Below are 12,589 nucleotides of genomic sequence, written 5' to 3' on the forward strand. Positions count from 1 at the left end.
CTGAACTTGAGGGGGTGTGAGTGCTGGGGCCATACCGAGCACAGATACCACTGCATTTTTCTCATGTGTAGCCTTGCCAGGGGTAGCATGGCAATAGTGGCTGCCATGTACCCAAGGAGTCTGAGGAATTCCCTCGCAGTCAGGATGGGAGAGAGGAGGGCAGACTGTAGATGGTGGCTCAAGGAAAGTACTTTTTCTTCTGGTAGGAAGGCCATCAGGTCTGCCCTGATTCTGCATCCTAAGACGACAATGTCTTGTGTAGGATTTAGTTGGGATTTTTTGGAAGTTTATGAGCAACCTTAGAGACTGCAGCAGGAGCTCGTGTGTGTGGCAGAGGAGGGTTTGCCTGTCTGCTGCTTGAATGAGAAGGTAGTCTAGGTATGGGAAAATTTGCATTCCCCTTGTCCTGCAGTAAGCAATGACTGGGGCTAGGCATTTTGTGAATACCCTTGGTGCAGTGGAGAGTCCAAAAGGCAAGGCACAGAACTGAAAATGAGAGAAGCCTGCTTTGAATCTGAGGAATTTCTTGGAGGACAGTTTTATGGGAATGTGCAGATAGGCCTCCTTGATGTCCAGGGTCACCATGAAGGCCTGTGGAAGGAGGAAGGGAAAGAGAATGAGAAGTGTTACCATCCTGAAGGACGGGACCTTCAAGAAGAGGTTCAGATGGGAAAGATCTAGGATGGGTCTCCATGGTCCTTCCTTCCTGAACACCAGAAAGATTCTGGAGTAGAAACCTTTCCCTCGAGCTGAGGGGGGACTAGTTCTACGGTGCCTTGGATTAATAGCTTCTTTAGGACCTCAGGCAGGAGGGACCATTGAGAGGGGTGTGGAAGAGGGATAGGTAGTCTTGGAGAAGGAGGGATCCAAGACATGAAGTAACCCTCCTTCAGGAGTGTCAAAACCCATTTGTCACATGTCACTAGGGTCCATGCAGGAAGGCAGTGAGAGAGACAAAGATAGAGGTATGGTGGGAGGAGGTGGGGAAGAAAAGGAGGCAGGCAGTCAGACACTGCCTGCCCTTTCTGGAAAGGGAGGTCTCTAGGCAGTTGACTGAGGAGTCCAAGGCTAAGTAGACTGTCTCCTGTGGGGTATTCTAGACCTGGAGTGAGCAGACGGCCTAGAAGTTTTCCTTATGAATTGTGTCATAGCTGGGTAGTTTCTCTGGAACTGGAGAGACAAGGAGATACTTTAAGTCTTGGATTTCTTTCCCTTTTTGTTGGGAGTGACTTCAAAAGGTCTGCCATCTTGGTGCCAAAAAGGGCAGAGTGATCCAAGGGTGCATCCAAGAGTCTGGCCTTGAAGTCATCCAGGAGGGGCTCTAGATGCAGCCAGGAGCATCTCCTCAACACAGAAGCAGATGCAGATGACCTGGCAGTGGCCTCAGCTGCATCACAGGCACACCTGAGAGTGTGCTTATTAACTTGAGAGATGAGCCTGAGCAAGGAAGACAAGGATACCTTTACAGCACAGTCAGGGATATCATTCAGATCTTTAGAGGCTTTGTCTAGTAAAGCAAAGGAGAACTTGACCATGTGTGACTGGTAATTCGTATCCCTAAATCCTGGGTAGCAGAAGTGTAAATCTTCTTTCCCCACATCTCCATGGACTTGCTGTCTTTATCTGCAGGCAGGACAGTGGTAGTAGGGACAAGTTTGGTTGCCCTATCAGTAGCAATATAAATAGTAGCAGGGTCTGCTGGGGGGCACTTGAATAGGAATTTCTCTGCATCAGGTACCCTGTATAATCTGTCTGCCCTTCTAGGGGGAAGTGGCTGGGAATCAGGATTCAAGCATGCTGCAGCAAAAGCATCCAAGAAGGCAGGCTGGATAGGTGGAATAGGTGGCGGGTTAGGAGATTCCATATGGATAAAGTCATAGAACCTTTTTTGGGCCTCAGACACTCCTGAGCAATCCCATTTAAAATGTTCTGTCATAAGGTTGACTGTGTCCCCGAAGGCAAGGTCTTCCACAGGGGAGTCAGGTTTTGCAGAAGCTTCTTCTGGGGATCCATACCCCAGAGGGGAAGAAATCTGTGAGGAGCTGGGCAAGGAGTCAGACATTTCCTCCTCTGTAGGGTGGCTAGGTGTTATCTCAGGCAGGAGAGGCCTTGGGCTGAGAAGAGGTGCAGCAGCTGAAGGAAGGTCTGCAGTAGGCCTAAAGGCCAGGAAGGCACTGTACAGGCTCTGGCTGAAGGCCTGCCAGTCGAGCAAGGCTTCCAGGGTTGGCGGAATATGCCTCGTCTTTTTTTTCTTCTTGGTAGACCTAGCCGGCATCCGACTGGTGATAGGCCTGGAACTCACAGAAGGAATGGTGGAGGCCTGGTCCAACACGCCCATCTCCATTACTGGTTCCCCCTTGACATCTGAATCAGGCACCAGGATATCCTCCCCGGACGTGTCGTCTGCTCTGGATTGTGCGGCCTGACAGGTACCTGCTTTATCCGAAGTGGCGGACACCAGTTCCTCGGTCAAGCTGACGGCTACAGGCTGAGAATCAGCGGAGGGAGGCGCAGTGGAAGTAGATTGCCACGTGACCTTGGCCCTCTTCCTGTGTGGTTCGGATGGGGCATCAGAGGTGACTTCCATACAGAGAGCGATCTGTCTAATGCGTTGGTTTTCAAGGTATAAGTCTAGGGCCTGAAGTCGGTGACAAAGAGTCTTAGGGACGAACGACTTATAAATGGCAGTTTTTATAATCATGATCCCTGCCCAAACAAAGAGACACTGGTCATGGGTGTCTTTATGGGGAATTTGGCAACTGCAGTTGCACTTGCTCTTACCAGACATTAACAGACTATAGTACTATGAAAAAGGACTGAAATAATCCCCAACGGGGTATACTTACCTTGATGCGAAACTGATCAGACGTCTGCGAGTAGCAGGAACATCTGGCATACTGCTGGCGGCTGAAAAGTTCTGAGGGCCGGTGTATGCAGACGTCACATTTATGGCCCATGTACCTGCCAACATGTCAGACGTCCGAAGCACCTTCTGGGACTGAAAAGCTTTGGAAACCTGGCCGGACAAGCTGATCGGAAGGGTAAACCCACTAGTGAATACTGCAACACTGGAATAGAAGGACATCTTAGGCATCCCATTTTATTCAATCCATCTGATCCAATGGAGACAGAATCCCAAGCTACCCCCAATTTCCCAGGTGGAATCTTGAGACAATACCGCTGAGAAATGTAACTCCAATGGAAGCTCTGGATCTGGAAATTAAGCCCATCTTACAATGCTTGACCACAGTAAGCAACACAGACCATGCAGTTGAAGCACAAGTTTCATTTACAGTAGAGTTTTTGAAAAAGGCTGTAGAGACAGAGTCTGATTTTGTGGTATGCCCTCTTGCTTTTGCTGGAAGTTTTTTTTTTTTTCCCCTGAAGAGTATGTGAAGGAAATGTAATCTGAAAGCTGTTTGGACAGTGTTATTTTGGAAACCACCTGATTCATCTTGGTGCAAATATAAATAGAGTATCCTTCCTTGTTTTACCTCTGGGTTGTCTATGCACATCTGGCTTCAACTAGGCTCTGCAGCAATTTTGGGAATAAAAGATGGGTGGGTTCTTAGAGGGATACTCTGTCCTTGTGGAAAAACAAGTATGGAGGAGTAAAAGTTAAAGTTCATAATTCTGAAAATTTCCTAGCTGATGTGATGGCAACCAGAAAGTTTTTCAAAAAAGAAATTATAGGTCTGGTGAAAAGAGGGGCTCTTATTAGAAATTCTGGAACGAAGCTGCGGTCCCATGGGGAGTTAGATCCTTTACTGGAGGGTGCAGGAAGAAGGTTCCTTTCAAGAAAGCCTTGCAGAGCTTATGTGATATGACAGAATAGTTATGAAAACCATTATGAAAAGTACAAATGGATGCCAAATGTACTTAAATTGCTGGATAACTAGAGAGAGCCTCAAACATTTGACAAACTGTAAGACTACTGGAACAGAAGTTGCAACCTATACCTTGTTCATTTGCCCATAAGCAGAAATAAAGTTTGCAAAGGTAAAGAGAAACCAGAGTGGATTCTTTTTGTGAAGTTGACAAAATGCAAGCTAAACTTCGTCATAAGGAAGTGTGCTTGATCATAAATGGAATTTGAGAAACCATGTAGTCAGAGTGAGGTTCTGCAAATCCATCTGAGGCTGCCCAGATGGAGGAGAAAGAACATCCATGTGAGGATGTGGAAGCCATAGGCACTTCTTTAAATGAGGTCTGAGTAAGGGAAACCATATCTGCCTAGGCCACAATGGGTCAATGACGATTAATGTTTGCTTTGCATATTGCTGTTTTACTCAATCTGGTGATCAGAGGAACTAGGAGAGAAGTGTAAAGCTCATGGGGTTACTGACAGACTAAAGCATCTTTTGGTGATTGTCTTTCAGGAGAGATATCAGGGCAAAACAGCTGCTGCACTTGGTGTTTGGTAGAGAAGCAAAAAGGTTGGAGCAAAGTTGTTCCTAACAGCTGAATATTTGTTGAGCCACTGTTGGACTGACTCATGAGGCACTGGGATGGATCTAATGAGCCTGTCCACTAAGCAGTTGACTTTCTGTGGGATGAGCACTGCAATCAGAAAAGTGGTGTGAAGCAATCGCCCAATGATAAACCCTTATGGTCTTTCTGTAAAGGGGGTACTATTTGGTTCCTCCCAGCAAGTTTACATCCCAAATGGCAAACATATTTTCGGTTTTAATGCAGATCACTCCTGGAGGAAGGAGGTTCTGAAATTTCTGCAAGAAGAGGAGAGACACCCTCAACTGCAGGATGTACATGTTAAGATTAGTCTCTCTGTGTCAATGCCCCTTTGACCATTCTCCCCAAGGACAGGGCTCTGAACTGAAAATGGTCAGCTCCCAGTCAGAAGAGCAGAGATAGCCTGGAAGGTTTGGCATTCTTGATGTGGAGGTAGGCATCATGGGGCTCTATACAGCATATCATATTGTTTATCGTCAGGTAAGGCAAACTTGTTTGCATCATGATCATTCTAAGAGAGCTATTGTTGATGTAGAAATTTAGGCCAGTCAGACTAAAGGACAGCCTAAGGCTCTGTTTTTCTGTGGTTCAAAAAAAAAATCGAATCGTGAATACATTCAAAACCCTCTTGTCCAGTGGGACCTCCTGTATGATTTTTTTTTTTTTCCAAGACAGTGATTATTTCTCTTTTTGACACCTTTTGTTGTTGGAGGTGGGATGGTTTGCAACAAGTGAGACTTATGTGGATGAGGTTGGGAAAACGGCATCATATAGCCTCTGAATACTACTGCTCGCACCTTTGTCCTGTATGAATGCTTTTCTCTCCACTCAGCTACATAGATAGCTATTGGGCAAGCCTTCAGGTACATTGGGACTGCCTGCCTGAAAATGGGCCTAGAATCCCCTGATTTTGCAAAACACCATTACTTCTTGATTGGTGCCCACTGAATGGGCCATCTCTGCCAAGGCCACTCTCTTGTAGGTGGAGTCACAGGCTGGACTTTGGGGTCTTAAACCACAGAAATTTGGACTCCTTCCAATTCTTGTTATAGGATCCCTGAGAGATCTCAGATCTGACACTTATGGCAGACTGTGTCTTACCTTCTTGCTCACACCTCAGCAATATGTCCTTTGTTGTAGGTCTGGAGAAGGGGGAACCATCATGGGGGCGTTGGTGAAGGATACCTTTAAACTGCCCACAAAATCACAGAGGTAAACCACTCAAGGTAACGTTTGTTTCTGCCATTCTATCTGCTTCACTAGTTGTATTCTGTAACAGCCATATGAAGAGATTAGTAACATTCAACATGGTACTCATTTTAGTCCCAATCTGTTTTCTTGACTCAGGCATGGGTGGCTTTCAGAGTATAAAGCTTATTCTGCTAATTATCTTTGAAAGAGGTTCACATGTGTTGCAAAGTTAAATGCCCTCAAGACAAAAGCACCCCAGGCATATGCATGCTTCCCAATTCTGTCCAATGTTCTAGGTTCATGTTAGGTGGATGGACAGTATCTGAATTGCCAGAACTGAAGCAAGTTTCTTGGTACTTTCCATTCTGTTCTGGGATGTCTGATGAGTGGGTTGAAGGACTGATGGGAGGGTGCCAGGCCCTGACACAGACCTCTGTTGAGGCTGTGTATGTGCTCTTTGAAGACAGGCAATCATCCTCTCCATGGTTTTGAATGCTGAATGAGAATCCATAGGCATCTGAGAGAACTAACTAGGAGTCACAACTGAAGTAGGAGTAAGAAGCACCAAAAAAGGAAACTCTTGATATCAATGATTCAGACAGCTTTGAGATGCTGATCAGAGCTGATGCATCGAATGCCAAGGACTCTGACATCAAAAATAAACTAAACAAGTTGGTACCCAGGACAGTTATTGAGCAGTCAGCAACAAGACTCTGTAGATGCATTGAATACATAAGCTTCAGTTGACATCTCAGGTCCAAAAAACACTGGTATTGAAACAGGGACAAGAGAAGAAGCAAACAGTTTTGAAAATGGACCCACCCGATCTGACCAAAATACTAAAGGGGATGTAATGACAATCATCACAATCAGTGTCTTCAGGAAAGTCCTCATAATTCAGTCTCAATCACTGTCCAAAGGAAGGGGCAGACCAACATGAAGAATCAGAAGGGGGCTGTGATGTTAGGAAGGACACCTTCTTTAAATGGGGCCAGCAAGAGTTTCCCAGAGACTTCTCAAGAATAATTATCTGTTCCAAGGTAGGCAGAACCATAGAAGATTCAAGGAGACAGACCAGTGCCAAAGAAAGCTGCACCAACTCCTTTTGGAGCTTTCAAACTTAGAAGAGCCTACATCTTCAGGTTCCCTCCTTGTATTTTCTCTGTCATTCATTTTCTTTTTCCTTATCTTTACCTTTCTTTTTTTGGATTTGTTTGAGAAGGAATTCTGGGGGTTAGAAGGAAAGTGCCTCTCTAACGAATTAGTTTAATCCTCCTGTCCACTAAAGAGCGAAGTCCAAAGGCCTGGCAAATGGCACAGCCTACATTAAGATTTGCTGAGCTACTGCGGGCTTGACAGAGATCATGGTTGTGGAATGGAGAAAGGACATTGTTGTCCTCAGAAGGCATCTTGTGGGCGCACTGGCCACATTTTCTAAAGTTTCCAAACACTGAAAAAGAAAAGAATGTCAACAACAGAAATAAGTTCAAGAACAGTATCAAAATATTAATAACTATGCAGTTCACACACAAGGGAACAACAAAGACAATAAAGACTAGTCAACAAAATATGGTCTAAAGAAGTTACAGGGGAAACTCGGTGGGTAGATGAGAAGAGGTTAGGCCTCCTGCCTAAATTCCATGAATGACTGGAATGGAAAAAAAAAATATCAAGAGTACATACTCTGAAGGATGGGCTGCTGCCAGAGCCGACAAACAGTAAATAAAGCAGAATTTAAGTTTCTAAGCATGAAGCTCCATCTTTTCGGAAACAGCAGTAAATGTGATAAGGGAGCAGTCACAGCACAGGGGAATTATGCAATATATTTTTTGAACGAGCTTGAGCCAAGGAGCATTAATAAAAGTCTCAATCGGTTTCAACAAGCAGCCGATATCCTATAACTCATACTGGACTGACTGAATGAAATAGGATTCCTTATTAGCAGTGGCCAGAATAGCTCCCTAAGAGGAAATGCGTGTGAAGGTATTCACTATAGGTTCATAGGTTGGTACTAGGCTATCGGCCCTAGGGCCTATGCAAGCCTAGCCATAACAATTCCCTGGTTGTTTATACCCACAATGTTTACTTCCCTGGACCCCTGTCTATTAGGGTGACTGAAGGGAAATTCACCCCGTGAATCACATCTTCCATCCAATTGTACAGGGTTCATAGGTTGGTACTAGGCTATTGGCCCTATAATCGTACATATTTAAGCAGCAGGTTTAGTGATGCAGGACAGTCAAAAAATAATGGTACTAGCCACAGGTGGAATTGTTTTCCAGAAAGATGTAGAAAGCAGCTGAACATTCTTCAGTGTGTGCAACTTCTACTCCATAGCCCTCATCTGAAACTTTGGTCATAATGGAGAATGTAAGTCATGCCACCTGCTGTACTTTTTTGCTGCTGAGATCTACATGGAAGAATGTTATGAGCAGATGTTTTTTTTCTCATTCTAAATGCACTAAGAAACAACCAACTCTACACACAACACACTTCCAACAACAAAAGACGAAAATATGTACTGGGCTATACAATAACACTTCTACATAAAATAATCACATTTAAAAAAATGAGATATCCCATTCACCTTTAAGCAACCAAAAACTCACACTGGGGCAATCACGTGCAACTGCATATGATACAAATAGCAGTACTTTGAAGAAAGCTCAATGCAACACTACATCATTACATTTTGCTTTACCAACCTTCTTTTTCCTTTGGTACCAGCTAGTTTACTAAAACTGCTGCTGCCCTACTCCTGCTGGTCTAGCAGCTACTTAGAAACTGACATACATGGTGTACAGCTAGCACATACAAGTCCATGCACAGATTTTAGTTATCTGAATAAAAGGCCCCCCCACACATGATATGTTTTTACAGAATAAAAAGTACAGTTCTGTACACTTACCATAAATGTAGATGTTCAAATGTATTCACTGCTGCAGTCATTACACTTGGGTTATCCTGCTGGCAGGCTACCCTCAGTCGGCCTGAATTCCAAAGTCTAGGTCCGGCGTCGGTTGCTGTCACCTCTTCCTTGACGTCAGTGCACCAGGTGTATAAAAGATGCAGCAGACGCCATTTTCTTCAGTTTTTCTTGCTGCGCGGTGCCCGAAGCATAAGCAGTTCAAAAGTGCCGGTCGGCAGACTCCTGAGATTTTCGTGTTCGAGTTTCAGATCCGAAGTTGACGTCAGGGAAGAGGTGACAGCAACCGACGCCAGACCTAGACTTTGGAATTCAGGCCAACTGAGGGTAGCCTGCCAGCAGGATAACCCAAGTGTAATGACTGCAACAGTGAAACACGAAGAACATCAGCCAATGCTGAATAACTAAATACCAATAGCAACTAAGGTAATGAATATAATTACGTAAAACAGCAGCAAATTCAAAACATAGCACAATTACGTAAACAGCTTGAAGGGAAGGAGGGAAACTTTACTGTTACAGTGACCTCTCCTTAATGATTGCTCTCAAATATGTCAGGTCTTCTGGTTCCTAGACCCGCAGCTCCTCAGAAATCACTTATTAGAATGAAAACAGTGACTACTCAAGACTGCAGTGCACTGTTTTAAGTAGTTTCTCCTTTCCCCAAAGCTGTGCAACTGTGGAGATGGATACAAGTTTGGTGTGTGTTGGTGGGGGAGGGCAGGGGATCTTGTCTCCCTGCAAAAAATCCTGTTTCCAACATATGTCATTGCAACTGTAACAGGTACAATACGCTGGACAGTTGTTAGTTGATGTGAAGTTTATTTACAGTGAAAATTTTAAAGTTTACAACTCAAAATGAAATTAAAATAAGCACACTTATGCACATTACAGTTTTACTTAACTCACAGTTCAGAATTCCAAACCTGCAAACTTACTTCTGTTTTAAGCCACAGTCTAAACAGGAAGTACAGTCATGTAACAACTTACCGTGAGAGTAGCTGTCCCATGTGATTACTACCAGGGTACCAAAGCTTTACCTTCCTGAGGGCGTGTCCAATGAGTGAACTCAGCTCATATGTATCGGGGTATACAGTTGGATGTATGCATGAGTACCTCAGACTACCGTCAAGCCAGTAGCCGGAAGACTTCCAAGGGGAAACTGGTAAGCTAGGAGGGTTGTAGTTTGAACAGGTAAGTAAACTCTCCCGAAAGAAGTACACAAGTGATAGCTTACAACTGAGGGAAAGAGAAGTATTGGAATAGAGGAAGAGAAGAGGAGGTGAAGGGAGGGAAAGTTTATTATATTTATTTATTTTACATTGGTTGACCGAGATAGGCCGACTGGATACATGTCCATTTTCAGTGGAGGCCGGGGAAAAAAGCTCCACATTAGTCAGCTCCACGCACAAAAGCTCCAGAAAGTATACCGGAACAGTGATCAGTAGGACATCTACTGTTATGGTAAGTTCTTACACAACTGTACCACATCCTGACTGAAATCACTGTTACAGTATTCTTAACATACAGGTGATTCCCAAAGCACGAGGAGTTTAAAAAAAACATGGAGGTTGGCTAAAGGAAGAGATATCCAGGAAACCAGACAGTACAGACCTAGCAAAGGCAGCCCTGGATCAGGAAAAGGCATAAATCTTGCAGTGCTTGGTGAATGTATGCACAGAAGACCAAATTTAAACTTCTAAGATGGACCTGGCTTCTATACCCTTGTGAAAGGTCCCAGAAGAGGCTGCTGCCTGAGAAAAAATGTGCTTTTGGGCAGGAAGGTAATGATTTCCCAAACTGTGGGTAACAAATAGCCATAGACACCCAGGATGCAATTATTTGCTTAGAGACAAGCAGGCCCAGCTTGAAATCCATGGATGAAACAAATAGCACCTCAACTTCCTGTGAATGTCTAGGGAGTGAAGAATTTTTTCTCCTAATCTGCAGGTGGATAGCCTGATTGAGGAACATGTCATTCACTACCTTAAGCACGAATGAATGACAGACTGGCCCTGAGAGTCACCCTGTCCCTCTGGAAAATAAGAAAAGGGGCTAGCCATAAGCTCCTGAAGTTCAGCCATTCTGCAGGTGGAGGCAAGAGCCAGCAGGAGGACAGTTTTCCAGGTACAACATTTTAGAGTGGTAGAAGCTGCTGGTGCAAAAGGGAACAAAGTAAGTTTTTTCCAGCACAAAGTTGAGATCCCAGAACAGAGAAATAGGTTTCCCTGGTGGTTTTAGATGCAAGACTCCCCTCGAAAAATCTGACCTCTGTCCTTGACATGACAGGGCATACCTGTCAACTGTCCAGATTTTCACAGAATGTACAGATTTTTGCCTCACAGTTTTGGTCTGTTCCTCAAAATCTGTAGTTTTCTGGCAAATCACTGGGATGATCTGAGAACTGAAATCACCTAATGACATACATCTGAATTTCAGATTTCAAATCCTTCAGAAAACGTATGTTAACACAAACCCTGTTACTCTAGCAACTTTCCTCCACTAAGAGGTATGCAAGGAGGGTCAAGTGCTAAGCAGAAAATGATGGCAGACAGGTTTTAATGGAAGAGTAGACCAGACCAGAGTCCAATAGTTTGCAGAGATACTGGAGGACAGAAGACAGGGAGAACATATTATAAGAATGGGTTCTGGCTGTGCCTGCTGCACCAAACAAGAAATATTTTCCACTTAGCCGTATATGATTTTCTGTTGGTAGGTTTTCTGGCTTCCTGTACAACCTGAACCACCTCCTCAGAGAAGAGGTGTCTTTTAGGGATCAGAACCCTATCATCCACAGAGTGAGTGTGAGTCTAGACTTGTGTGGAGAAGCAGACCTTACTGATGAGTGATCAGATCTGATTCCAACAGTATTTTCCAAAAGTTTCCCTTGCACAAGAGGAGTAGGAGGGGACAACAATACCGTCTTGCCAGAAAGGAGTCAGGAGTTTAAATTTTGGAGCTTCCTTTTAAGCTTTTAGGAGGATATTTGGAATTAGTCGCAGAAGAGGGAAAGCATACAGGAACCTCCCCAACCAGTTGAAACAGAAGGTGCTCCATCTCCAAGCAAAGGGCTCCTAGTGCAGAAAGTACAGTTTTGTACCTACCATAAATGTAGATGTTCGAGTGCCAATACAGCTGCAGTCATAACAGATGGGTTCTCCTGCTGTCAGGCGGGTCCTCGGTCGGCCGAATTCCAAAGTCTAGGTCCGGCGTCGGTTGTCGTCGCTTCTTCCCTGATGTCAGTGCGACAGGGGTATAAAGGAACCAGCCGACGCCATTTTCTTCAGCTTTTCTTGCCCCAGATGTCAGGTGCCCCCAGAAGGAAGGCAATACATAAATTTGTGTAATAATGCAGTGCAATATAATCAAAATACAGTAGTTGCAAGCAAATACATCATAAATGAATACCCCAATCAGGTTGAATGAGGATGTGTTAGCCTATAGGCCTGTCCCAAGAGGGAAAGGAGGGAGGGAAACCTGGACTGCAGCTGTATTAGCACTCGAACATCTACATTTATGGTAGGTACAAAACTGTACTATGTTCATCGTGCATACAGCTGCAGTCATAACAGATGGGTAGAATCCCAAAGCTAAGAAAGGGGTGGTAGGCACTAGGTGGAACTAGGAGGAGCCAAAATGCCCTGCAAGACTGCAGTGGCACAGCCTGCTCTAGATTTGGAGTATAATGGTAGGTTGTAGTGCTTGGAGAAGGTATGCACAGAACTCCAAGTGGCTGCTTCCAAAATATCCTTGGCAGGAACTCCTCTGAGGAAGGCTGTAGAGGTGGCTGTGGCCCTGGTGGAATGAGTTCTAATGCCTGTAGGTACAGTTTTGCCATGAAAGGAATAGCAAAAGCGTATGCAGTGGGCTATCCATTTTGAGATTGTCTGTTTGGAAATTGGCTTTCCTTGAGCTCCTACCGCATAGGCCACAAAGAGCTGTTCTGATTTTCTGAAAGGCTTTGTTCTGTCCAAATAATAACGCAGTTGTCTGTGGATGTCC

The 12,589-nt window shown here is 44.6% G+C and overlaps 1 protein-coding gene across 1 annotated transcript in view; it reads right to left on the reverse strand.

Moving 5' to 3' along the window:
- The window catches only part of LRP6 (LDL receptor related protein 6), a 2,645,333-nt gene that overhangs the window by 842,802 nt on the left and 1,789,942 nt on the right, over positions 1-12,589 (reverse strand). The window lies entirely within an intron of this gene.

Source organism: Protopterus annectens, chromosome 11.part0 (genome assembly GCF_019279795.1).
Source record: "Protopterus annectens isolate FY-2018-M chromosome 11.part0, PAN1.0, whole genome shotgun sequence".
Lineage (NCBI taxonomy): Eukaryota > Metazoa > Chordata > Ceratodontiformes > Protopteridae > Protopterus > Protopterus annectens.